The sequence below is a fragment of the Camelus ferus genome, chromosome 17 (assembly GCF_009834535.1).
Source record: "Camelus ferus isolate YT-003-E chromosome 17, BCGSAC_Cfer_1.0, whole genome shotgun sequence".
Lineage (NCBI taxonomy): Eukaryota > Metazoa > Chordata > Mammalia > Artiodactyla > Camelidae > Camelus > Camelus ferus.
Window position 1 is genome coordinate 4,623,174 of NC_045712.1, and position 23,679 is coordinate 4,646,852.

At 34.1% G+C, this 23,679-nt stretch overlaps 1 long non-coding RNA gene across 1 annotated transcript; it reads left to right on the plus strand.

Annotated features, from left to right (window-relative positions):
* Positions 1–686: 686 nt before the first annotated feature.
* On the plus strand, positions 687–15,551 carry LOC116657042. Its single transcript, XR_004311966.1, has 3 exons — positions 687–771; positions 906–963; positions 15,213–15,551. It is a non-coding gene; the product is annotated as an uncharacterized LOC116657042 (long non-coding RNA).
* The last annotated feature ends 8,128 nt before the right edge of the window (positions 15,552–23,679 follow it).

The window sequence follows — 23,679 nt, forward strand, 5'->3', positions numbered from 1 at the left end:
GAAGGATTTCTCTGCTATATTGTTTCTTAAACTTATAAAAAAAATCAGCCCTGGGGATCATATATGAAATTTGAGACCACATTTAGATCCCAGAATTGCAAGTGGTAATTTTTAACTCTAAAATCTAGAGAGGTAACTCAGAGGTTTAAATAATCATAATATTTTAAAATTCAAAACAGCTTTAAATATCACCTTGTTCAATCACAATATAATTCCATTATGGAATCCATGCTTTGATATAACCTGTCTACCATATAAACTATAAGTTATGAACTAATTATTAATATATCTTCTATATTTTTCACCAAAGTCATGTATACCTAACATTCAGAAATTCTGACCAATATATAATAATTATTGTAACATCAAATAATTAATTCCACTTCAAAGCACAGAAACTGTATTTTTTTGTTACAGTTTGTACTTCATTATTAAACAGTAATTTTTAAAATAAAAAAGCCTATACCTACCCCACTGCCAACTATCAAGAATTTTATTTCATAAGGAACAAAGGGCCAAAGTAAGCAGCCTACATTACTGTGGATTAATCATCCACATGATTAATTGATACCTTAGAAAACTGAGCTCTCAAGTCTGCATGAACAAGGAATGTTATAGAAATTCAGAGCTTGGGCCATTGTTGGTTTTAAGTTTCTTAATACTTTCGACTATTCTTGCATCCCCAGAATTTCACAATGTGCCTGGCATATAATAGGTGCCCAACGCAAGTTCCTTGAATAACTGAGTCAGAAGAACAAGAAAAATAAAACTGTGAGTAACTTTAGTATTGTGAATAGAAATTTGACATATCTCTGTTCCTGTATTGGGGGTATAGAAGGGCAATCTTAGAAACCTAGATGAAAATAAATTTTAAAATAATTTAATGTAATTTCCTCCTTTTGCAGCCCCAAGATACTGACATCATGTGACCAAGTTCATACAGCTGACTGACCAAGGGCCTAGGTAGGTCTTGAACTCAAGACATCCAAGTCTGATAAAAATAATTTTGCTTACTTCATTCTTTACCTACAGCCAAGGAGGATTGCTGTATTTACACAACAAGAAGATGGTATCCTCCACCTGGGAATCAATATCAGGAGACCCCTGTTTTATATATATTCTTCTTCTGTTTGCTTCAGCTGCAAGCTATAGGAAAGGTTGTTGGCAACCCTGATAGAAGACGTTGCAGTTGAATTTCTTGATCATGGTGTTTATAATGCTTCAAGCAGTTTCATTCAGCAGGCAGCTTAGTCGATATTGATTTTACTAAAGAGAAAAATTTATCTATATAACATTCTTGAATCATTTGTTGGCGGACTGGCTGTTAGTTATGATCTGTATCTATTAGATTTAACTCTGGTCAAATGGCAATGTAGGTGCAGCTGTTGAATCCTATCTATCAAGGAATGATGTGGGATATATATTTTTTTAATGTAACAGAACTCCTCTAGTTCGAGCCACAAAATTGAAAATTGGCTATCCATGCACCACATTTAATCTTCTGGTCATGAGGAGGTAACTTTGGTGGGAATTTGAAGTCAATAACATAAAATGCCAGATCGTTCTGCTACCTGCTACTGAGTACCACTTGTGCCACTGAGGCCATAAGACAAAGGCACAATAAATAGGCATTTTTAACAGCAAGCAGAGAAAGTCCTACTCAATGAGATCGAATCAGTCAGAAACAGAAAACTTTATATCTCATATCTCCATGGCTCATTGCCCCATGTGTCTGGAAACATCTTTTAGATCACATGTTTGCTACAAGAAATGTTTCTCTATAATTGTAATAGTTTTTTCTTCCAATCTCCTTGGTAAAGAAGAATAGTAAAATCCACTTCTAGTCTCAGTTATGCCATGACAAGTGTGATTCTGGGTAAGCCTGTATTTCCTCATTTGTAACATCAGAGAGTTGAAACCTGTGATAGTGTGTACTATACTATTAACACCTATACATCAGATTTCATGAAAAGTGTTTAAGCTAGTTGACCTCACTTAATTATTGTAAAATCCTACATGTAGTTATCTTCATTTTATTGATACAGAAACTGAGTCTCAGGTAGAATTTGTTGCTTATCTGTATTATGACAGAGCTAGGCCCTGAATGCTGGTAGTTGTGGTTCCAAAGACCACACTATTTTTACTCTATCACTTGACATCCTGTTCATTAGAGATGTTTGTCTTTTATTAAGGTCTTGAGTGTATATTGTAGAGTGGTGTCCTTGGATATCCATGGCAAAGTAAACTAAGTGACTCAGTAGTTCTGCCTAATTTACAGATGGAAACGGAACTCAAATGTTATATGTCAAGATGATGACAGAAGATGGTGTCTAATACATGTTTTGTACTCTTAGAGTTCTTTCTGAATTGACCATGGTATGTGTATCTGTTTGTGTATGCATGTGTTTAGGGAATCTGAGGGCCTCTGAGGAACAATCCTTGTTTCAAACAAGTTTTTTTCTGATTCTGATTGCAAAAAATATCTTGCTTTGGCAGGCTTCCTCAAGTTGTTTCTATGATCTCCCTCTCACATTGTTCCCCCAAAGAGATGACGTTAGAAAAATCTAGCTCACAATAATAGATGGCATTAGTTAACATCGATAGTTTCATTTTGTTCTTTAATCAGCATCAAGTTTTCTTTTTATTTAAACTTAAAAGAAAATAATATTTAAGTAGTGTAAGTAGCAAATAAAGCTTCCAAATCCATACTTTAATTATTAATGTCCCAATGGTGCTTTTAATTGACTTGAAGCTGTACAATTATACAAAATTTACTTATGTATAATTAAAATGGTCAATTTTTAGTATATTTTGTAATTAGATGATGTTTGATTTCACATATATATGCACACAGACACACATATATGCATTCATTACTATGGAATCCAAATTAAACAGATCTATAGCTTTAATGGGGTAATTTTAAGTTACACCTAAGTGTTATTGGCCTGAACTTTATGCAGACCAGATCTACAAAACAGTCTTAAGATTAAGTAGATTTTCAGTAATAAAAAGAGTCTCAGAACTAATCTGATTCTTACAGATATATCAATCCTATATATTCCTTTTATATGTCCCATGAAAAATAATGGATTCACTGATTGTTACAATATGACAGATCTTCTGATTGATTCAGCTGAAAGTTATACCTGAAAAGCATTCTCAGAGTCATGCAAATGTTGGCATATCTGGAACTTATATTGCTTTGAAAATTCTCTTTCTAAGCAATATTTCTTACTTTGTTTAGACATACAAGTAAGAACAGATAAAGTGTGATTCCACACCCACACTATCATCCCTGGAAAATTTCCCTTTAAATTCAACTGTCCATGAATGTGCAAAGAGAGTGAAAGTTTTGCCATCATACTATCTTTAGAAACCTGTATATCATTCAGAACTTAGCAAATTGAAAGAAAAATAAGATTGAATTTAAGACAGTATTAAAGGGAACCAGACACATTGGTGCTTTCTTTCAACAAGGTTACTGGAAACCACAGAAATAAAGGAAAGGAAAAAAATCTCTTAAAGGATACTGCTTTAATCTAAATGGAAAGACTGAAAAGCATGCAATTATAGGTGTGTAAAAAGTCAGGAAGTGCAAAAGCTAAAATAATGAGAGATTCTTGTAATATCTAGTGTCACAAAGTTGCAGTGCTGTCAGAAGTTTTTGTCTCAAGAGGTATCTTGGAAAGGGAAAAAAAAGCCTCAGGAAATAATAACTAGAACTTGGCAAAGAAAGCTCCTTTATGAGAAGTGCCTGCAGGACAGAAATAATTGGAAGCCGAGGCTTCCTTTGCCCTGACAGATGCCCCTTGGTTCCACCAAGAGTGGACTCCCAAAAAGACCTAAAACAGAGTATAATAAAAAATCATCTAGGGATAATCTCAGTGTTGTATTTGGACAAACAGAAGGAAAAGGGAAGAGAGACATTAACTTAAGTGGACATTCAAACCATGTCCACCATGGAGCTAGGAGGCAATTATTGGGGTAGTTCAGGGCAAAACGTGCTGTAGCATGAAGTATCAGTGAGTATTTCCTCGGATGACTAGGATAACTGTGTCCATGTCCGCAACCACTTTTTTGAGTGCTGAGCTGGTCTGAGAAACATTAGTGTTTAGTGGAAGGAAACTTTCCTCCTGGTGGCAGTGCAAACAGTGCCTTTTGAGAGTTCATTTCATCTACCAGAAGGTTCAATACTTACAAGAGCATATTGGTGGAGAAGGAAGTGTATCAACAGCTACTCATTTAGCACCAATGCTGGTTTAGCTGCCAAGACAGAACCACAATTTTGACTCAAGTAAAGCAAAAGACTGAAAGCACATAAAATTTACTTTTAAAATATAGTATCAGAAATTTAATATCATTATGAAATGAGACAGTTTAAAATTCTCTATCATCTATCTATCCGTCCAAGCTAGCTAGATAAGGAGAGAAAAAGAAAAGAGAGAGACAGAGGGGCAGAGATATCCAAATAGCTGTTTTATGAACATCTTCACAGTAAGAAGCATTGCATATTTTTTAAAGATTTGGTTGATGTGAGATGTTAAAGAAAGGAACTGAGGTTCACTGAGACTCATAATATTATAACACAGAAATTAAACAATACTTAGAAAATGAATTCTAAAAATAATCAATTTAGTAGAATGATAGCTGAAGAATTTTATGCTTAGAGCAGGTCAAAGGATAACACTTGGGGTTGTTTTCCAGTGATGGCATTGTTGAATATATTTCCCAGAATCTCCTTTGCTGTATAGTTACAGGTTGAATTTGGCCAAAAGAGGAACTTGCATGAGCTTTGTAAAGTGTAAGTGAAGCAGTGACTAATACTTTCTGCAAGTTATCTTAGTCAGATGCAGTTTTTTGGTGCCCTCTTTCTCATCCACTCTGTGTCCACTGTTCTTCCTGACTGATGACCTGTTGACCACAGTGGCCCCAGATCTAGGCATGGCTGAAACCACAGAGGAGCCACAACTCCCCATTGACCTCCCTCCCTTCCCTTCATCATGCTGTAGAGAAAAAGTACTGGATAAGGAAGAAAGAAGGTCTCCATTCTTATCTAGTTTTGCCATCACTTCAGGACCTTGAGCAATCACTTACTCTGTGCCTCGGTTTCCTCAATTATAGGATAAACATATTGGACTAGACAAACTCTGAGATCCTTTACAGGTCTAAAAATTGATCTGTGTCTCTGCTAGGCTTTTATTACCAGTTCTCTTTGTGCCGAAGGTGGATTAACTAAATGATTTCATCACTTCCTCAGGTGTGCACACATGCTTGACCCCACAAAGACTGCTGCCTCCTGAAATCAATTTTGTGCTCCATGTTTTACTTCTACTCTGGTAGATACATCTCTAGAAGCTCTGCTTTAAAAAACTCACTTTCTGTCCTGAACTAATTTTTTTTAATGTATGAAAAGACAAGTGTAAGTGACTTCTTCCCAGAAGGGATGGAGTAATTACATTATGGGCTTAAGGAAACATAGGTGCAGCTGTTTTCTTTATTTTTAGCTATTTTCAAGCAGAAATAAATTATGCCACAGTTAACTACATATGTCTAGAGTTGGAATAGTAAAAAAGAGTTGTAAGGAGAGATTTAAAATAAGGAAAAATTGGACTATTTTATTGTTTGGAGTAAAGTTTAGATGTGAAAGTAAAGAAGATTCTAGAATGTCCTTAATCATCTGGATTTTTTTTTTTCAATTGGAAAGTCATTAAATTACAATAGTTTAATTATCATAATATACAAAGTACTGGCATAATCAATCAAAAATACTTCCAAAGAGATCTTACATGTTTTAATTTGTATGGTTGAATAATATCAAGCTCAACGTACAGCAGTTTTGACCCAAAGCCAAGCTCAATAGATGTGCAGTCTAACAAGAAGTCAGGTGACTGGTCCTCAGTTCAGCTCAGAGTTTAGTACCCTACTCTTTCATCGTCCTTTAATCATAATATTTAGCTAATCAATTACTTCATATCTTTTAGGGGATACTGAGGTATCTAATCTAATTCATTTGTTCAGTCATTTGATGGCCAGTGTGAAAGTACCTACCACGTGCTAGAAATGTGCAAGAGACTCAATGCAATTTCCCATTTAATCTTTATAAGAACTAAGGTAGATTTTATTAATTATCTTCTTTCTACAAATGAAGAAATTGAGGCTGAGAAAGCTCAGGAATTAGCGAGAGAGCACAGAATAAAGATTTGTAAGTCAGTGTGTCTAATTGTAAAATCCACACTTATTTGTAATATACTGGCTTTTAAATATACTCTCTTACGGCATCCAACTTTAACAGTATATAAGCCTCTTGCTCATGGGAGTAGAAAGTGAGTCCACTAAAGTCATGTGACTTGTCCTTGGGTTATGTAGTCAGTGGCTACAGTGCACTCAAAAGATTGGGGATGCTTGTGCGTAGATACAGACAGAGCTCAATGCAGAGAGATAGTATCAATCTTGTTCACTCAAGGTCTCTTCTTTTAACCTCTATTATTTCAAATGACTAGCCTCTTGCTGCTTTGTGTACACAGTCTAAAAATGCTGCTAAATATGGAACTCTGATGTGAAGAATATTCCATCTCAAGTCAGAAAGATGAACCAGATGACCTTGCACATTTTTTCAAGACAGCCAAATTATCTTTATATTTTTCTAAGGTTATTGAATGATTGTAAGTAAAAGTTCATGATCATTTGTTTTCTCTCTATTTTATTTTATTTCTGTATTGATATAATCAATCATTTGTTGTTTTCTTATATATTAGGATGCTAAAACTCCTATTATATCTAAAAAAATTAGTGTGAAACTTGAGCAGGTGATTACATTGATAATTATCGATTTTTTAAAAAGAGGAATAAATTACAGTTTGATAATATACATCTATGATGTTCCTAACTGTGCTTGTCTGACATATAAAACCTTTCAGATTGAATCCATATTTGAATCCTTTGGATTCAGTTGTAGCTAAATATGGAAATCTTACAAATAGAAGATAAACTATATTAAAATTGCATTTTACATTGAATTAGTTCATAATAAATACAATTTCTTCTTTGCCTCATTTTTCAACCATTAACACTAAATAGAAATCTAAAATCAGAGTATTTTCTTCCTAATATTAATATCAGAAAGCATCAATTGTGTGCATGATTTAGTACTCTACCTCTTTATCTCCACATATGCCAAACCCTTCATTTTTTATTGTTGCCTGTATAACATTTATATAACTCTTGGGCTTAGTTCAACTTTGATCTGTTTTGAGAAATTTTCTGATACTTCTGAAATATTCTGCTCTGGTAGGTTAAAAACATGTCTTCAGTTCACCACACTTTCTATATCAAGCTCTCTGCACTGTGATTTGATAGCCCTTCCTATCATGAGTAGAATAGGTTTCTCTACCCCATGAATCTATGCTGGTTCTATGAATTGTTTTGTCAAATAGAATGCAGTGTATGCAAAACTACACCAATTCCAAGACCCCACACACTACTGCTTGCCCTCTTGATACACTGCTATTAACCACGAAAACAAGCTCAGGATAATCTGCTGGATAAAGAAAGACATAAGGTCTAGTCATTGTGCCAGATGAATGCCAGCCAAGTGCCAGGTGTGAATGAGATCTATCCTAGGACACCTAGTCCCCAGCTCACATGCCAGATGAGCACAGACGCTTGAGTGAGCCCCACCAATATGGGACAAGCCCCACTCAGATCAGCAGAGCCACCTAGCCTACACACAGATGTAAGAGCAGTGATAAATGCATATTAGTTTAAACTACTATGTTTTGGGGGTGCTTTCTTATCCAATAATATGTGATAGACCTTCCTTGTTGATGCCAAGCACTTACTCCTCTTCCATCACAACTAACTCTTCTTGCACATGGCTTTAATCGTTTCAGCCATGCATATCTGGAATCCTTAAGTATGAAGACCATAGAAGAAGAGCTGTGTGTGGTTCTTATTAACCATTTATATATATGCAATACTCAACAAACCACCTATAATAGTGGGAGGTTTCATAGAGTAAAGGAAAGGATTTTGGAATAAGCATCTGCTAGGCTAACTGCATATACTGCGTCGTTCATGAAAGTGATCTTCGGGAGGCCTCTTAACCTTTCTGAACTCTCCTAGTTTTAAGCCCAGATTGTTAGCCACTATGCCACGCTTTAGAGAGAACAGCATCTAGACACTATCCTCCTACTTTGGTAAAGAAGCCAGAGAATATGCACTTTTAGTTTCCATTTTACATAAAGGCCCAGATTTGAAAGCCTTACTCACTCCAAATTCTCTTGGACATCTCTATCACTTTGTACCACATTAGCATTTCAAATCATCTCTCTTTCCAACAGCGTTTGCCTTTGCCAATATGTTGAACAAGATAAAATGTAAATGAACTGATTTTTTGTTAGGAATGTAAATAATATTAATATATTACTTGCAGACCTCATTAAATGATATACTTAATACTGTCTCCTCTCATGTTAAACATGTGTTTATAAACCTGGGTAATTTCACTCACTGGTTCCATCCAAAGGTGTAAAACCATAGTGGAGTTTAATTGAAAGAAACATACCATTTTGAGGACATTTGAAATAATCCACAAAAATAATATGTGGATATTAAAAGTACTAATATAAAGCAAGCAGAAAAAAATCACCTGATAACTAGCTAATCAGTAGCGATTATACTCGATTTTGAGAGAAATTTGCAGGTGTCACAAATCTCATCATGCTTTTGCTTGGCTGTGTTTAATTATAACTATTTACAGATTGTGAATAATTATATACATATAGATGGATCTCAATAGCGGATTGCAGATACAAATGATATAGTTCATAAATAGTGAGCTATCAGTAGAACTACATTATAAATCTCTTAGCAAGAAAAGTGCTTCCATGCCCTAATATGAGCTAAACAAATTTTTAAAAACAAATGTTTGGCTCTCATAATTCTGGAGCACTTGTTTTTTGGAACACTGCACTTGGTTTGAAATCAGGGTAATTAGCCAGAGTTGGCAGAGTTTCCGTGGATAAAGTACATGTTTGTGGTCGTTTGGAGTGCATAAGACTCTACCATTCAGTCATAGCTCTTGTGCTTATTCTTCAGGAAATTTGGAACTATAGAAACACAAATGAGCTTATAAGAATCTTAGAAAGCTATGCATGGTCCTCTACCTTACCAATTATTAGACTTGCCTGGTACCATCAGATTCAACATGTGGAGCCCAGACACTTATAAAAATTGTATTTATTTCCTTACACTAACTAGATAGCTTTTCAAAGCTGTGTTGAGCTAAAGAGCACTGGCACAGTATAAATTTTTATTAATGCTAGTTAGGGCTTAAGCAATGGAAGTAACTAACCAACTAGCTTGGTTTTTGATTCTCATTGAACTCACTCACTCTAGGAAGGCAGCGTCTAAATCTTTAATTCAGAAGGCTCTAATATGACTTTGGGATTACATTTGTAGGGAATAAAATGGATTCATTTTTAGCCTTCTGGATGTCAATCTTGGATCCATCAAGAAACCAAAGTATGCTTATTAAATTACTCTGGGTCTAGAACAATGTACACTAATTGAGACAACATAATACAATATTTTATTGGTTTTAGTACACTTATTTTTCCACAGTTTAACATCTCTAAAATAAAGATGTGTTACAGTCAGAAACATCTAAAAATTAGTTAGCCATACAGCATATGAGGTCATTGCTCACCTATATGCAAGTTTTATCATTTTTTTTGATATATGTCTAGATATAGCAACACTGTGACATATAAATTAATAAACCATTTGAAAAACACTGGGGAGGACTATGGATTCTAGATATTGTCTGAAAACCTCTAATTATTATCAGCTAGTAAAGTCAGGAAAGCAGGAAACTTGCAGCACTTGTGTCAAAACTTATAAGAGAATCCTGGAGAGAACAGTGAAGTAATCTTTTAAAAATGCACCCCCGCCCCCCCACAACCAGTGCCAACATTATGTTGTGGAAAACCATTGACATCAACAACTGGGGGTTGAAAAGTGATTCAAAAGTTTTGGACTTTAATGTTAAGATATTTGAGGAGTACTTTAACTGTTTTCAAAGTTACTTTCTTTTTTGCATACCCACGGAGTTAATTTTTTAATTGTCTTTACACGATCGTATTTAATGAGTTTAAATACAGATTTTAGTAAGAAGAAGACATAATGAAACATTAAGAGAGCATTGTGTCATAGTTATTCTGGAAGCAATTTTTCTTCTTTGGTTTAACAAAAAATATGATGTCTTCTCAACATCTTAGATTTAATAAGAAGGGAACTATATATTTGAGAAATCATAGTAAGTAATATTTACAGTCTAGGAATATGAGTCTGGCTTTAAACAGGTCATAAAATGGACACTTTCGACCTAACCATACTGTGATAAACCAAATAGGATATTCTATGTAGAGGAAATTATTAGTCTCCTCCACTATTGGACATTGTAAAAATACTGGTTATGACAGTAAAATCATGCCTTGTGTTTATTAACTTTGAGACTTTCTTTTAAAAATATAATATGCCTTTTAAACTCAGTAGAGAAATTTTTGTCTCATTGAACAATTCTCTTAAGGCGCCACCTATATACTTGTGGAACTTTAAGAAGAATATATGACCTTTCTCTGAAACACTTTCTCAATTTGAGAGTCTTAGAGACACTGGGAAGGGAGACAGTTGTGAATCTAGCACATCTTGGGTCTGCCTTATTTAATGTCTTTTTTTTTTTTTTTTAGCTTATCCTCTTCTCTAATGTTTTATTATAAGCAGAAAGAACCCAGGAAGCATCTTCCACATCCTATCTAGAAATCTCCTTAGATAAATTATCCACTTCATTAGGTACATTTTATACTTGCTACTTTATCGCGAGTAGTTTTGCAGAAACTTCTGCCAGTACATAGCAATGATTCCCTTCCTTTCCATTTCAAATGTTCTTCCTTCTTTTGTAGGATCTCACTGACAGCCTCCTCAGAGGCCATCAGGCTTCTGCTAAGTTTATTCAAAGCCCTTCCAACTTCTGCTGTCTACCATTCATAGCCACTGTCAGTTTTTAAAGCTTTGTTACACAGGACCCCACCTGTGGTACCAAAAATCTGTTTTAGTCACTGTTCTCAAAATGTAGTGGCTTAAAACAGCAATATCATATATTATCTCTCACAGATCCTGTGGGTGAGGAGTTTGGAAAGGGTGTAGTGGGAATTGTTTATCTTGGCTCCACAAGGTTTGGGGTCTCAAGTGGAAGATTTGAAGACTAGGGGCTGGAAACCTTTGAGAGCTTATTTCCTCATTCAACTGAAAGTGGATGCTGCCTGTTGACTGGCAGCTTCAGTTTCTCTTTCTGTTGGATTCTCCGTGTGTCTGGTTTGGGCATTCCAATAGCATGGTTGGGTTCCAAAGGCAAAATTCCTTAGAGAAGATAGGGTGGGAGAGAGAGTGTCAGGCAGAAGAGAATCATTTTTATGACTTTACCATGAAAGTCTCATATGATCATTCCTGCCATACTTACTTATCAGTAAAGTTACAAAGCCCAAGCAGATTTATGGGAACAGAACATAGACTCTGTCTCTACAGAAGAGTGATGCTTTTACCCTAAGATGAGCATGTTTGGAAAATGCAGCCTGACTCCATGGGGTTCTGTGGGTAAATTCTCTCAATTTTTGTCTTATGAAATACATTTTTATTTCATCTTTGTCATTTAAAAGTATTTTCATTGAGCATTATATAATTCTAGGTTGGGAGTTAATTTTTTTATACATTGCTATTATCATTCCAGTGTTTGTTTAGCATTGTTGCTTTCTGTAAGTCAGTTGTCATTCCAGTTGCTGCTCCTTTGAAGGAACCCTGTTATTTTTCCTTTTTTCCTCCTAGATGTATTTTTAATTTTACATTTGTATCTGCTTTGTCATTTCTGTATAATGTGACTAGGTGTCAGTTTTTATTTATAGTGCTTGATATTTGTTAGGTCTATTCTTTCTGTGGATTCATGATTTTTATTATCTGGGGGCAACTGTCAGCGGTTATCCCAGCAAATACTGTTTGTGCTCCATTCTCTTTCTTTTTCACTCCCATGACTCTCACGTTAGAACTCCTTGCTATGTCTTTTTGTTTCTTACAGTTTTTTAAAATATTTTGTCCCTTTGACTGTATTCAGAAGTTTATTTCAACATTTCTCTCAGTTTATCACTTCTTTTAACTAAGTTCCCTTTAGCCAAATCTAGTTCTTAGCTGAGATATTCATTAAGTTCTTAGTTTAGATTATTTTATTTTTCTACTGTAGAATTTTATTTGGTTATTTTTTAGATATGCTATATTAAATTTTATAGTTTCCTGGTCATTGAAAATTTACTGAATTATGTGTCTTTTTTAATAGACTTTATTTTTTAGATTTGGATTCCCAGCAAAAATGAGAGGAAGGTACAGAGATTTTCCAAATACCACCCTCCTCCCTCCCATACATACATAGCCTTCCCATTATCATTCACCCACTAGAGTGTTACATTTTTTTTACAATTAAACCTACATTGACACATCATTGTCACCTAAAATCCATAATTTACAGTAGAATTCATTCTTGGTGTTGTGCATCTGTGGGTTTGGACAAATGTCTAATGATATGTATCCACCATCATTGTATCATTCTGAGTAGCTTTACTGCTCTAAGTATCCTCTGTGCTTATTCATTTCTCCCTCCCCTCCACCCTGGGCCACCACTGATCTTTTCACTTACTTTTGCTTTTACCTTTTCTGGAATATTGAAATTACACAGTGTATTACCTTTCAGGTTGGCTTTTTTTCATTTAGTAATATGCAATTTAAGCTTCCTCCATATCATTTCATAGCTTGAGAGCTTCTTTATTTTTATTTCTGAATTATATTCCATTATCTGAATGTACCATACTTTAGTTATGTATTCATCTACTAAAGGGCATCTTGGTTGCTTCCAAACTTTGTCAACTGTGAATAAAGCTTCTATAAACCTCTGTGCAAAGGGTTTTATATGAGCAAAGTTTTCAACAACCTTGAGTAAATACTAGGGAATGAGACTGCTGAATCATATGGTAAGAGTATGTTTAATTTTGTAAGAAACCATAAAACTGTCTTCTCAACACCAAAGTGGCTGTACCATTTTGCATTGCACCAGCAATGAATGAGAGTTTCTCTTGCTTCACATCCTCACCAGTATTTAAGTGTTGTTAGTGTTCTGGATTTTGGTCATTCTAATAGGTGTGTAGTGGTATTTCATTGTTGTTTTAATTTGCATTCTCTAATGACATAGAGTGTGGAGCATCTCTTAGGCCCAATTTTAATTGAGTTGTTTGTTTTCTTTTTGTTCAGTTTTAAGAATTCTATGTATATTTTGGAAAATAGTCTTTTATCATACATGTGTATTTCAAATATTTTTTCCCAGTCCGTGGCTATCTTTCCATTCTCTTGTCTGCACCTTTGATCTGTCATTATTACTTTCCTTTATTTCCAATATCAGTAGCACCCATGCTTCTGTTTCTTCTATCTGTTGTCTCTGTTACCAGTTCTTTTATCTGCCTGAATATCTTTTATTCTGTGCAGGATATGTATTTGAAATAATATTTGTAGAAATAATTTGAAATCTTGAATGATGTTACTTTCTTTTAGAAATGATTTTTATTTGCTTCTTTTAGGTACCAGGGCACTATTAATCCTGTTTCTTAGTGAAAAAATATCTGTAAAGTACCTAATATATGTCAAGTGTTCTTCTGGATCCTGCAATTGAGTAGTAAACTAAGTAGACAGAGTCCTTGTCCTTGTGGAAATTATATTCTGCTTTGAATTTATCAAACTCTAAATATATGGAAAATTTGTTTCTTTTTATATCAATTCCACACTCCTTTGGCATAAAAAAACTTCATTTTCCTTTAAGTGACTATTTTTATCTATTAAAAATATTTCTCATGGAACTATAAATTATGAGTCCCTTTTGCAGTTCCCCCATAGTGAAAGTGTTTTGTGGACACGGGAAGGGAAAATTAGAATAAATCAAAATATTAGTTGTTTCAAAAATAACTTTAATTGCTGAGGAATAAATATGATAAATAACCATTTATTTTTCAAATTATCAATACCTTGAATTTATCCTTTTAGATTGAAAATTCAATTATGTAATTTGTCTATTTATAGACAGACTACATTGTCCTTTCTTTGAAATGTAAATTTGATTTTTTACAGTAACTTTTCATAGAAATAAAAAATTAAATGGCTCAAGTACACTTAATATCTACTCAGTATTTCTTTTTGTTATATTTACAATTATATAGAATTTCATAATTTTTCAATTAACTTCTCTATAGGAGAAATAAGTTTATAATAAAAGCTATTAACATCCAAATTCGCTGCTCCCAGAAGTAATTGAAAAAATGCCTATTATAATTGCAAGTTCTTTGAATAAAACTGTGGTTTAACATTTGAGACATAATTGACTAGAAATACTACTGTTTTTATTCTGAAAATGTTAGCTGAATGTATGCTCTTTATGTCTCTATTCAAATTTATCCACTGAAGTTATGATTATAAACTTACAGTATAAAAAGCATACTCTACATTCAAACAGTGCTTAACTTTTTGAAAAATATTTTATAGTCATAATCCCATTTGATACTTAAATAACTCTCATATAGGCAATACTGATGTTATATATGCCATTTTATGGATGAAGAAAATGAGGCTCAGAGAAGTTACTTCTCAAAGCTTACATAGTAGGGTAGTATTTGAGTTCATATCACCAAACTTCTGACTTCTAGACTTGTCCCTTCCTTACACTTTTCTAACTATATTCTGCAGATCAGCGCTCTGAGGGATGAAATATTAAACATATTTTTAAAGGCTCTATGGCAAATAAATCTGAACAATTCCAATTATTGCAGATTCCCAATGTATGTTAGCGTATTAAGAACTCTGAGAAGTCCATTGGTACTGTTTAACTTTGTTGACTCCAGCATCTCTCACATTTATTTGTGCATGGAATTCTTATTTTAAGAGACAAGTATTCATATTCTGTGTAAATGTGTTCTATAAAACATATTACCCAAAAAGCAATACTGTAGTATATGCTATTTTTGATCTTTTATCCACTGTCTCTCTTTTTTCAGGCCAAAAGCACTCTATAGAATTCCAGAAGACATGCTATATAGTTTTTATTCTCAAATTGTTTTCAATTCTCCTAGGAGGCAGATAACTTCACTAACCTGAAACGTTTCACAAATCGCATTATGTCATGATGGACACAGCCAATAAGTGATATGGTTGCTGAGAAGATGGGAAGATGGAGTGATCAACAAGGGCAAAGATTTCTCAGGTATGTTTCATGGAGAAGGCTGTCCTAAAGAGTACTGAACTGACATCATTTTCTATAAACTGGTATACTTGGCTAGATCATTACTTTTCAAACTGTGCCTGATAAAGTTCTTGAGACAATATGGCAAGGAGGAAGCTGGGAGCAATTTTGTGGCACTCAATTCCCTTCTGATTCACCCTGAGAAATTCCCCTGATTTCCATATTGCTCTTCTTCATCAGATTTCACGTGAACGATGGATTCTCAGGGTGAAATTGAAACCAGTTCCATTGGAAGACTAGTTCCTTTCTGTTTTAACATTCTGAGAATTTCAATCTATAGAAAACTGAAAGGGGAAAATCTGATCTATTTTAAATTTTATAATATATAATCAATCTGTATACAGTGTTCATACTTTTAAAAATATTTTAAAGGATGATGTTATTAATTAATGAACAAAATTTCTTAAATGATCTGTTTGGGAAACCACTGGGCACTCAATTTGAATCTTGGTAGATATTAATATTTTGCAGTAATATGTGATTACACAAAGCAGAATTGCAGAGTATTCACTTATTGTTCAATATAACATTATATGCTGATTTAGAAAGCAGTCTTTATATAATTTGGTTTCTGGAATTATTGATTAATCACTAGCAGAAATTTTAAACACTAAGGGGAAATTACTTTGACTATTCATAAAGATTAAAGTTCAGAATAAATTCCTCTCATGAACATGGATTTTTAGAAGTGTCAGAAACAAAGACACACACTTGAGCTTTGGAAGAAGAGTTAAGATCTGAGAAAGAATCTCATTTTTCAAAGACTATTTAGATATCCAAAAGTCTCTCTTGGGGTGAGAAAGTTTCCAAAAGGGAACCTTTCAAGATGAAGCAAAATGTGTTCATTTCTTTCTATCTCAACAATGACTCTAACTAAAATTATACCTAAATTGTGTTCCCTGAGATAAACGGAACTCCACCATCACCTTCAGAGGGATTTATCAGGCAGGTCAATAAAGTTAAGTGGGAGTAGATTGCCTCTTTGAGATATATTAATGAGCTTTTACCACATAATGGTTCCCTAATCACCTGCCTTAATGTACCTTCAAAAATTAAGCAATTTATCCCCTATCACCTGAGTGACTTAAATATTGGAAATTTTTCATTCCTAAGTCCAACTTGTTTAGGATGACCTTTAAAGGAAGTGGTCAAGTAGGGAAAATGTACAAATTTACTGCTTAAAAATCCCTTTGTAATAAAAAAGTTGAGTCTATAAGGTACTGCCAAGAAGTCATTTAGTCTGTAGATGAAAAAAGCAACAAAAGTAATGATGGCAACTTTTAATTCTAAGGTTTCTTCTATATACGTGGGGAAAAAACTACCTTAAAATACCACATGCATCTTCTCCATTTGATTTCATTAATGTATAGATTTATCAGTTATCAGTGGAAACCCATACTGAAATGGGTTTCATAGGTATACAGTTAAACACAGCCTGATTGTATGCATGTCACCAGGTTTAAAGTGAGCTGTTCCCATTTTACTCAAATAGCAAACGGTCTCATACAGTCTACTGTATGGTATCCAGCAATGAGACCTACAATCTGGGCATCTTTGAGGCAATTCACTTAATTTAGCTGAATTTCTGTTGTTTAGTCTACAGGAAAGTTTTATGTCAGAAAACTCAAGTAAATGAAAGCACCGAGGATAAATATGACCCATATGTAAGCAAAATATTCTTACCCTCAGAAGACTTCACTCCCTGATTTTGGTATTTTTATGGTAAAGCAACAACAAATTTTTTTGTTAATGTAGTACAGCTTTCTAAAAGGGACATAAGGTGGGGAAGTGGGAAGGAGAAAGAGTGAGATAATGTGTGTGTGTTTGCCTGTGTGTGGCATAGAGTACTGCAATGAAGAGACTGATATCCCCAAGTAATTTAAGTTCAAAATTGAATGAATTTAGTACCTGTGGCCCTATCATCACCTTGCTTCTATAAAATAGCATGAAACTCTCTAAAACACTAGTTTCTATTGCTCTTTTATAAGTTAAGTTTCAGTCTGATACAGTTTTTAAAGAAAGTGAAAACTCAATCAGACACCCTGAGTAGATCAAAGAAAATGCAAATCTTTATCTTTTGTGTTTCTCTTCACAATTTAGCAGTGTTTAAGCTTAAAGCCTTCAATGACCATCTCAGTGAAGAATACCTCAATCAAGTGCTACCAGGTATCAATGCATCTTAATAATAATAATAATAATAATAATAATAATAATAATAATAATAATAATAATGAAATAGCCTCCTTTAATCTGGGTAAAGGTCTTCATTTGTTATTCCTTTAAGAGCTAAAATCTACAGTTAAAAAAGAACATGATTTTCTCTGATTGTCAGCCCATTTCAGTAGGTGTAGAGCAGGACAATGTGCCTGGTGAGATTGTAGATGGACTATCTGCTGCTTAAAACCATTTTCATCATTCATTCACTGGTTAAATATTTATTGAGTGTCTGTGAAGTGCTGGGCTATGCTAAGTGCTAAGATAAAAAAAAAAGTGATTAGAAAAAGAACTCACTCTTGAGAATGAACCAGTGGAGGAGACAGATATGTATCTATATAGTGACAAGACCATTAATAAGTGTGTATAGAAAATAACCCCAAATAAGGTGATGGATATTCTGACTTAGGGCATTAAGATGGTCTGGGGTTCCAGGGACAGTTTTATACTTAAGGAAAGACTTTTAGGTGAACAAATCAGGCCCTACTTTGTCTGTTCTGTTTCTGGCTCTCTAGTAGGACTGAGATTTAACATTAGCTAAAGATCACACTACAGTATACATAACACTTTTGCAGACATTGTGCTCCAAATAAAGACCCTCTTGAAGTGGTTCTCCCGTTCTTTTACTGTGTGTAAGGGAAGAGTAGTACATCCTTTTTTTTTTCCCTCCTCTCAAGGTCTGCATGGTTTCATGAGGTGGGAGATTGAGTCAAGTAGTTAGATTTTAGAAGAAATGAGTCTGCCACTCAGTTTTTTCTTTCTCTCCCCACCCCACAAGAATAAACAGTTGTTAAAACATTTTTTTTTGTCTATAAAATAAAAACAAATAGAGCCAACGTACTCTGGTCAAAAGCAAAAGTTTTAGAGCCAGGGTTTGAGATTAAATTTGATAATTGGCTCTAATATTTATTGGCTATATGATCCTAGGAGAACGACTTAGTTCTTTGTGCCTTGGTTTATATCTTTGCAATGGACTAGTAACACTCTCTTCATTGAATTGGGGTGAGGAATAAATGAGCTACCACAGGCAAAGTGCTTAGAATAGTGCTTACTTAGCACATAGTAAGCACAACATAAATGTTAGCTACTATAATCCATACACGTAAATCAGTGTTGGCGGGGCTGAGATCATAAGGCAAATCATTCAAAAAATGAAGTAACTAAAATCTATATTGTTTAAAAAACAAAAAGTAGCCACTTATTTGACTAAAGCAATGATTTTCCTATTCATGTAACACCCAATAAACACGTATTGAGTTCTTACTGTTGGTACTGGAGATATACAAATATATACAAAATGAACAAAATGGGCAAAAATCTTGCCCTCCTAGAACTTAAATTCAAGACACTGAAGTTGCATAGGAAGGAGACTAGATGAAATGACTTTTCAAATCTCGTCCTACCGTAGGACTTCAAGAAAATATTTCAGGATTCTGTTTTTCAACAAAATGAGCATTTACTATATGGCACACTCTGTGCTCAGAACTTTTCCTATATGTTTTTTCCTTAGTGATGGAGTTGTAAGGAACATGTTATTATCAGCTTTTTCCTGATGAGAAAACAATGATATAGGAAAGTTATGACACTCAGCCAGGATAGAACCATATCCAGTAGTAAAACTAAAATTCAAGACTCAGGAGATCTGGTTCCAAGGGCACATGTTCCTCACCAATATCTGGTATTGTCTAATTTTAAAATTGTGTGGCAGGATTATAATAAAAATGGGACATAAAAACCTTTCAATATTTCATTCAGTATAAAAAAGGTATTAAATTTGTTTATTTTGTCAGAAAGATATTACATGTAGCACTTACTACTTTTTGGTGCTGAAAACATGGTTGCTTGTTATATGAATCTTTATAATGTTACTGAATTTTTTTATTGATGTATATAGTCAGCATAATGTCCCAGTCATGCATATATATGCATATATTCATTTTTATATTCTTTTTCATTAAAAGTTATTACAGGATATTGAATATAGTTCCCTATGCTATACAGAAATTAGTTTATTATCTATTTTTATATATGGTGTATAACCTTTGCATATCTCAGACTCCCAAATTTATCCCTTCCCTCCCCTTTTCCCCTTGTAACCATAAAATTGTTTACTATGTCCAGGAGTCTGTCTCTGTTTTGTAGATGAGTTCATTAGTATCCTCTTTTTCTTTTTTCTTTTTTTTTAGATTCCACATATGAGTGATATCATATGGTATTTTTCTTTCTCTTTCTGGCTTACTTCACTTAGAATGATGATCTCCAAGTCAATCCATGCTGCTGCAAATGGCATTATTTTATTCTTTTCTATCACTGAGTAGTATTCCTTTGTATAAATATACCATAATTTCGATTTTTGAATGTTGAACACACACAGGGAATCAAATCATTTACTATGCACTTACTATGTATCAGACAGTGTTCTAAGCTCATTATATGTATAACCCATTTAATTCTCACAAGTACCTTGTGTGACAGATGCTGTTACTAAACCACAAATTTTAGAGATGAGGAAACTATGGTACAGAGAGATTGAGTAAGTAATAGAGCTGATACTCAGGTCCTGGCAGGAAGGTTCCAGAGCATGTGTTTTCCTTAAACTCTACCTGATACTCTGGCTTCAGATAACAAAATGTAACACTTGCGAAACATTTATAATGTGAAAAGCACTATTTCCCTCATTTTGCATTAATTAACTTGCTTAATTCTTTCAAAAACTTTTATAAAGTTGTAGAGTAATGGAACCTTGTATATTTCCCTTTTAAAGCTGGAAGACGTGGGCCACACAGGTTTAGTAACTCACTTGTCGCAAATGAATGTCATCATCAACAGTAATAGGTACCTTTGAGTATTCGAATGTGTCCAGGATAAGGATACCATTTCTTTTTAATTATTTTACTGATTTATCAGATTAAGTCTGCTAAGCAAGTACTACTCTTATTTTACGTATAAGGCTCAGAAACTCAGATAAATCACCCACACCACAAAGAAAGTAAATGTCTAGACTGCTATTTGAACCAGTATCTTGCTGACTCCAGAGGTCAGAGTTTTATCCAAAGTTGTAGATTGAGATATTTCAAGCAGTTCCATATTTACTCTCTAAAAAAGATAAGAACCCTTAAGGACTATCTTGGGAATAAAATACTATTTCTTTTGACATGTTTTGCATTCAGTACTTCACCAAACCCATCCCCCTAAGTTTTCAGAGAAGATGAAAAAAATTGGTTCAAGGTTGAATACCGTTCTTAATTTTGCCTTTTGAATATACTATGTAGGTCACCTCCTGAGTGTATAACTCTCTCCATAATTTACTTACACAGTGAGATAAAAGTTCCATTACACTACAAGACTGATTACCCAGGTTTTTTCATTAGATGAAGTTAAAAGCCCAGAATCTTTATCTAAAGACCATCTGACGGGAATTGTGCTGACATGATACTTTCATTTCTGGTTGGCACTATATGGTAAATTTTCATTACTTAGCAATTCCTTGCAAATATTGCTCAGGTTATGCTAGCGTGAACTGTTAAGTCCTCTGAAAAGATCTGATAAGATAAAACGGCTGTTTTCCAGCTGTTTCCATTTCAATGTTACCTATAAGCGACCAGAGTTCTGTATAATATCTGTCTGGGGCCGGAAAGACCCCTGATGTCAGCTCTTTCAGTTTCCCCCTAGACCAGTGTGATAGATACGAATGTGTACTATCTCCTTTGTTGTCCTTTTTGAGTAAAGTTTTAAGTTGTCACTGTTTGGGTTGCAACAATGAATTATCCACCTAGAAGTCTGAAAATAGCATTTCATTATCTGCTAATGGATAATTTTTTTTTATTGGTCAAGTACAGCTAAGAATTCTCTTACACTTCAGAGAGAACTATTTCAAAAACAGATTAGTTGGGGAAAAAAAGAAAAGTCCTTTGATAACCCAATCTTCATTTAGCTAATCTGTAGGTTAAAGTCAGACTTCAGTGTGTTTCTTAAAGAGAACTTGAGAACTAGCTAAAAAAAATCACCAAATAATGACTAACATTTACATTGTTATCTTAAAATACGTGTGAGTAATGTCGATATGTGGGTGAAAGCTATCATGAGAATATAATGTCCAGTTATGGGAATGCAGAGTTGGATTTCAGGGCTTATGAACTGTTTTATGTTGTATCTAATGTATATACTGACTCACTATATAACCTCATTCTTCTACATGGATTTACTTCAAAGCTTGTAAAAATATATTTGTAGATTACTAACTGCCTAATCGTAATCAAGCACATAGGATGTCTGAACGATGAGGGAGTGATAATGATAATGTTGTTGCTGATGCTAATGACCGTAACTTGCAGTTATTGAGTTATTAGTACATTCTGTCTTTCAACTTAGTGAAATACCTCATTTAACACTCAAGACAATGAGTCTTGTATGTACATAGGAGATATATATTATTTGTATTATCTCAATTATATAGAGCAATTGGTATTTAAAGAGATAAATATTTATGCAACTCATGAGGCCGAGGTGTGATTCAAATCCAGCTTTGTCTAACTCAAGAGACAGTGATTTTAACTCATCTTAAATTACAGGCAGCTATTAAAAATAAGACACAAGGACATGCCTTCTCATGAATCATGGTACTTTTTGTGGTATCCCCTCACTTGGAAAAAAAATTCTTACAATTGTTTGCCGTTACAAATGTATGGTAGTTTCTCTGCATTCCCCAAGTTTGCTGTACTTGTTAATCTTCTTTCTTCTCAAAAACAAGTACATTCAGATTGGACTTCCACTTCTGGTCATAATTTAATAATTGTTATGAAACTAGCCCTTCTACCAGATAAAACTTTATAATTTGACAAAATAGATGAAACCACTGGTTTCAAGAGTGGCCAGCAGGCAGCACAAGACTGTGCTGACTGAGAGAAGAAAAACTCATCATGTGAGCATTGCAATAATCCAGTTCTCTGCCTGAGTATAATTTCATGACCATATTTCAGAGAGCTGTGATCCAAGCATAGCTTGGGAGTCCAACTGAGCTGAAGAGGCACGCAAGAGTTTAGGCAGCTATATGGTCAGAATCTGCAGCACAGAACAACAGAGAGGAGGTTTCTGAGCAGAACGAGGGCTTTGTAGTTCATAAGAGTATTCTCTGGCTCAGGACTGGGCTCTGCACATGCAGAGCAAAACCTCCCAAAACTTCTCAGATAATGTGAAAAGTGAAGGGGTACTCTAAATAGACTTTCACAAGTTAATGATATGTGTTGTTCCCCATAGCAAACCAGTGAAGACATAAAAGGAGAAATAGCTACAAAATCAGTAAGAGAAATAAAATGGTGTGCTGAAATAAATGATAATTTAAAAGAAAGCAAAAGTACAAAAGAGAAAACACTGAAGAGACAAATAGAAGACGATACATTTAAACCGAAAAGATCAATAATTATGTTAAATGTAAATATACTAAACAGTTCCAATTAATAGGCAGCAGTTTGGTAGGCTGAATGAAAATAAAACAGATCCAATTATGTCTTTTCTACAAGACATGATTTTAAAATATAAAACATTGTCAGACTGGAAATAAAAGAAAGGAAAAAAGCACACAAAGAGTAAAGTAAAAACAGATGACATGGTTATAGTAATACCAGGCAATGTGTGTTTCATGACCAAAAGTATTATAAGAGGTAATGAACAATACATTCCAAGAAAAGCAATTTATCAGGAAGACATAATTATAAATACATATATATATATATGTAATAATACAGTATTAAGATGTATGACTCAATAACTGTCAGAAGAGGAAAAATAGACAAACACACAATTATAGTCAGATTCTTAACATCCCCTTCTCAGAAATTGATTGGACAAGCACAGAAAATAACATGTATATAGAAGATCTCAACACAATCAACTCACTTGACCTAATTGACATATAACTGTGACATATAATATTAAACTCTAGAGTATAGCCTATTTTCAAGTAAATAGGAAACACTCACTAAGATGGATCACACCCTGGGCCAGAACATGACTCAATAAATGTCAAAAGTTTGAAATCTCACAGAGTGCATTATCTGAACAAAACAGAATTAAATGACAAATCA